This window comes from Hyla sarda, chromosome 2, assembly GCF_029499605.1.
Source record: "Hyla sarda isolate aHylSar1 chromosome 2, aHylSar1.hap1, whole genome shotgun sequence".
Lineage (NCBI taxonomy): Eukaryota > Metazoa > Chordata > Amphibia > Anura > Hylidae > Hyla > Hyla sarda.
Window position 1 is genome coordinate 221,769,656 of NC_079190.1, and position 6,000 is coordinate 221,775,655.

Consider the following 6,000-nt stretch of genomic DNA (forward strand, 5'->3'; position numbering starts at 1 on the left):
ATTCTTGGGTAAAATGACTAATGTCACTCCAAAGTAGAATTGGCGACGCAAAAAATAAGCCATAATATGAATTTTTAGGTGGAAAATTGAAAGGGTTATGATTTTTAAAAGGTAAGGAGGAAAAAACGAAAGTGCAAAAACGGAAAAACCCTGAGTCCTTAAGGGGTTAAGGACCGGGGGGGGGTTTCCGTTTTTGCATTTTCGTTTTTTGCTCCTTGCCTTTAAAAAATCAACTCTTTCAACTTTGCACCTAAAATCCATATAATTGCTTATTTTTTGCGCCATGATCTGAAGTTTTTAACGGTACCATTTTTGCATTGATAGGACTTATTGATCGCTTTTTATTCATTTTTTCATGATATAAAAAGTGACCAAAAATGCACTATTTTGGACTATTGAATTTTTTTGCACTCACGCCATTGACCGTGCGGTTTAATTAACGATATATATTTTTATAATTCGGACATTTCCGCACGCGGCGAAACCATATATGTTTATTTTTATTTACACTGTTTTTTTTTTTAATGGGAAAAGGGGGGTGATTCAAACTTTTAATAGGGGAGGGGTTAAATGATCTTTATTCACTTTTTTTTTTCCCCACTTTTTTTTTTTTTTTTTGCAGTGTTATAGCTCCCATAGGGACCGATAACACTGCACACGCTGATCTTTTACATTGATCACTGGTTTCTCATAGAAAACCAGTGATCGATGATTCTGCCGCTTGACTGCTCATGCCTGGATCTCAGGCACTGAGCAGTCATTCAGCGATCGGACAGCGAGGAGGCAGGTAGGGACCCTCCGGCTGTCCTGTAAGCTGTTCGGGATGCCGCGATTTCACCACGGCTATCCCGAACAGCTCCCGGAGCTAACCGGCATGCTTTCACTTTCACTTTAGACGCAGCGTTCAACTTTGAACGCCGCGTCTAAAGGGTTAATAGCACGCGGCACCGCGATCAATGCCGCGCGCTAATAGCCATAAGTCCCGGCCGGGCCCGACCTGCTATGACGCGGGGCCACGCCGTGGCCCCGTGTTTTAGATCGGGAGGGGACACATCGCGTTCCAGTACGTCATGTGTCCTTAAGGGGTTAATTATGGCAGCATCTGGGAATAGTAAGCTGTTATGTTAAAACCAAAACACATTGTCTCCCCTACATGTTTTGTGGTTCCAACCACGTCCTCAGGGGCTATATCATATGTCTCATAGCCCCTGAGGACATGGTTGGTACCACGAAACATGTAGGGGAGACAATGTGTTGTGGTTTTAACATAACAGCTTACTAGTCCCATAGTGCGGCGTACTGCAGATGCCGCTATAATTACGTCTATTCTATACAGGAGAGCTTAATAATTATTTGGAGGGACTGTGCTGGTGTTTTTAATACACTCTTTTTGGACCTTTTAACAAGTTTACTAATAAAAGTGATGTTTTAATATACACACATGTAATTAAGGTTTTTTGTTTTTTTTGTTTAGGGGTTTATACCCAGTCACCTAGGTGACTGGGGTTTGGTGTTTATCATTGTTTGTACCCCTTCCCTGCCTTGGGCAATTGGTTTATTCTTTGCCAGGTCGGCCCTCCTGATTTTTGGGCTTTAGTGATGGTTGAGGTCTTGGGCACGTGTAGAGATCCTGCCCAGTCTTCTCTGTGATTCCATTTGTGGGGCGGTCTCTCTGTACCGCACTTCTTCTTGTCTCGACACAGAAGTTTGTCACCCAGAGCGTTTTGCGGCCATTGGGTTTCCTTACCCTTCCAGCGCACGTCTTCCAGGTGCTTTGGGAACCTCCAGTTCCCATGTCTGTTGCTAGGGTTTTCCGGGATGTTCCTTTTCATTGCATTCCGCTCCTTTTTTGGCCGTTCTTACCGTCTGTCTCTACCTTCGGGGTCCATGTACTCCCGAGATGGAGGGCGTTCCGGTCATCCAAATTCTACCAGTCGAGCTAATTTTGCCTCCCGGGTGCTCGCAGTGGGCCCCTGGGACAGGGGTTTTGGGTCTGCTGATGTTCAGGTCATTGTTATGTGCCAGACCCCTCTAGAGCTGGTTTCGGTCTTTCTTTTTTCCAGTGGTTTCCTGGTCTCCACCTTCTGTGCTCGGCTTCTGCTCTGACACACGCTGCTCTCCCTGGCGTTTTTCTGCCATGTTCTCCTGATGCGTTTGTCTCTGGAGGGGGTTCTCTTGTTGTGCCCTTTTTTTCCATTTTTGTTTTCCAGTTGAGCTAGCCCTCTGTCTGGTTCTGTGTTCCTTGGAGTTTATTTCCCACCTCTTTCTGGGATGTTTCTGGTCCATCTGGCTTCCTGGTTGACCTTTTTCTTTTCTCTCTTTATGGATGTGGGTTAGAGTCTCTGTATAGGACGGTCCCTTCCTTTGGCATTCTAGTCTATCTCCATGGTCAGTGGGGTCCTCCAGGAGCTCTGTTTCTGGGCCTTGGTTTTCTCTGGCACAGGGTCTTGTCCGCAGACCTTACGGACGAGTGGGTTTGGTCTCTGGACTGATTCCCTTTCTCTGGTGGTTGTTATTCCCACCCTTGGGGACTGCTTTGGTACATCCCATCAGTATAGAAAAGGAGATTTTTTGTACTCTCTGTAAAATTTATTTTCATCACATCAGCACCACACATGAGATTGCCCCCCCATTGATCCTAAAGGAACAGGAAGCACAAAAAGGTTAAAAAGCCCCTCCCCGGACAAACCCTCAGTGTTTCCTGTTCCTTTTGGTAGCACAGAGGCTTTTACCTCTTGGTCCTGGGGCTGGTGACGGGATCAAGGTGGACCTATCCAGGCGGTAGATGTCGGCATCCGCTGGGTCTCCCCCTCTATATGCCGCTCTGGGTCGCGTGCCTGTTGTAGGCCTGGACCCTCGAGTTCGAGGACCCTCGAGTTTATGCGGCGGGTAGAATACAGGCAGGATTTCGGGTGCAATCTAAGCCATCCTTTCTGGTGGATTCAGATTCAGAATCTGAAGTAAATATTCTTTCTTCTAACTTGGATTCAGAGGAAGATCTTCCTTCTACTTAAAAAATTTGAAGATAAGAGAAACTATTTTTCTGCAGAAGATACTGATACTCTTTGAAATGCAGTAAAAAGTACCATGAACATAAAAGATCATCAGGTTACCCTTTCTGTACAAGATGAAATGTTTGCAGGATTAAAGCCTAGAAAACAAAATACGTTCGCTATTCATGAGAACCTTAAAAGCCTGATCTTAGAGGAATGGAATGATATAAAACTCATGATCGCTAAAGAATTAAGAATCATTTAATAGTGAGGATACAGTATTATGGAGTGAAGCTCCTAAAATAGATATACAAGTGGCTAAAGTCGTGAAAAAGACGACTCTGCCCTTTGAGGATTCCTCACAATTGAAGGAACCATTAGATAGGAGAATGGAGGGGATTCTGAGGAAAAACTGGGATGCCTCATATGCCTTATTAAACCCCAACATTGCAGCCACAAGTGTGGCAAGATCTTTATTTTTATGGCTAGGTCAATTGGAAAGCCATATTGAAAATAAAACTAGAGATCAACTGCTTTCTTCCATTCCTATGCTAAAACTTGCCACTGCTTTTTTGGTAGATGTTTCAGCAGAATCTGTAAGTCAGCAGCATTATCTAACTCGGCCAGAAGAGCTCTGTGGCTCAAGAATTGGCAAGGGGACTCTGTTTCAAAAACTAAATTATGTTCTATTCCCTTTGAAGGTAAACTGGTTTTTGGATCTGTGTTAGATAATATCCTACAGCAAGCAGCAGACAACAAGAAAAAATAGCCTGAAGACAAAGGTGTAAAACCAAAGCAGAATTTTCGTCCCTATAAGAACAAACAGAGGGAATATAAAGGCAAAGGGAAGTTGGGCAGATGGAGCTACCCTAAAGGAGGTAAAGGACGAGACTTCTTGCTCAACCCTAACAATCCAGACAAAAAACTGTGACTTGTCTCCCGTGAGGGGGGGGGGGGGGGGTAGACTGATTCTATTCTACCATCAAATGGGAGAGTATAACAAAGAACCAGTTGATTTTGAATTCTATAAAGAAAGGGTTCAGAGTAGAGTTTGTTGCCCCTCCACCTCAGAAATTCTGCACAACAAATCTCAGTTCCACTTGTTTAAACAATCAGTTGTTTAAGGGGGTTCAGGAACTATTAGCTCTAGGAGCGATCATTCCGGTTCCTGGGGAGGAACAAGGCCACTATTCTCGCCTTTTTCTTGTTCCCAAACCAAACGGTTCCTTCAGAACCATAATAAATCTAAAACATCTGAACCGTTATATATTATACAAACGCTTCAAGATGGAGACATTCAAAACAGCGGTTCCCTTAATACCCCAGAATGCCTGGATGGCAACAATAGATCTAAGGGACGCATATTTCCACGTACCCATTTTTCCGGCTCATCAAAAATTCCTGAGATTTGCTGTAGTTCAAAACCAGTTGACCTTCCACTTTCAATTCAAGGCAATACCATTTGGGATATCCTCTGCTCCGAGGATTTTTACAAAATTGATGATAGAAGTAGTAGCATCCTTGAGATTGAAGGGAATCCTGATTATTCCGTATCTGGACGATCTTCTAGTCATTGCTCAATCCAAAGAACATTTGGTTCAACATGTCAATCTAACAATCCTCTCTCTCCAGGATTTAGGTTGGATTATAAACTTCCAAAAGTCAAATCTCGTTCCTGCAAGACAAAAGATTTTTTTAGTGATGACTCTGGACTCAAACAAACAGATGACTTTCCTGCCCACCGAAAAAGTCCTGGCACTAATTCAAAAAATGAAAGCCTTTTATCAAGCCGACCTGACTACCATCAGGAAAGCAATGTCACTGTTAGGTTCCATGACCTCTTGCATTCCAGCAGTTCCTTGGAGCCAAAGTCATTCAAGATGTCTTCAAAAACAAATCCTCAAGGTTTGGGACCGTTACCAGAATTCATTGGAAAAGAAGATGGTGATTCCTCTGGCGGTCAAGAAATCCCTCAAATGGTGGATGGAAAGTCAAAATCTAAAGAAGGGGGTATCCTGGATACCCTTTCCTTCAGTGACAATCACAACAGACGCTAGCAAAAAAGGCTGGGGAGCACATGTTCAACATCTTTCTCCAACTAACAGCAGTTTTCAAAGCCTCAGAACACCTCACGCTGAATCATCATGTGAAGATTTATACAGACAATGCGACTTTAGTAGCTTTCCTGAACCATCAAGGAGGAACAAGACACAGCCTCCTTCAAGTATTGACAGGAAAAATCTTCCTTTTGGCAGAGGACAAGATATTGTCAATCTCTGCTATACATCTCAAAGGAAGCGAAAATATTCAGGCGGATTATTTAAGTTAATAACCTACAAAATTAGCCCAAAGATATAGTCAAAAAAATTCCTCTTTATTATATATACAAAAACAGGTAGAAAAAACACCCATAAAATGACCCACCCTTAAAAAAAACCCAACACAAAGCTAAGCAGGATATCACTGGGATATATACAGTAATCAGTAATGCCATATACAGTCTAGCAGTATTAGTTTGGTCAGCACATGAAACACAATAACTTAAATCAACACAATACCTAATTGTGACATGCTGACGGCTTCCCAGTGATGATCCTGCAACCTCGACACGTGTTTCGGATGATTCCTTTCTCAAGAGTGACTTACCGACTTACCGACAATTCTGTTTTCTTGAATCATCACATCAGCACCCTTTAATCCCTCCATAAGTTGTGTACGTATGTTTGATATATATATATATGTATGCTTCTTAGTTAATTTGTAAACACTGAGGGTTTGTCCGGGGAGGGGCTTTTTAACCTCTTTGTGCTTCCTGTTCCTTTAGGATCAATGGGGGGGGGGGGGGGGGCAATCTCATGTGTGGTGCTGATGTGATGATTCAAGAAAACAGAATTATCGGTAAGTCATAATTCCCATTTTCTCTTAGTCTTTATTGGGGGAAACTGCACCCACCCATTTCTTTCTTCTTGTCCGGATACTCTTTTCCGGTTATTTGGTTTTTATCTGG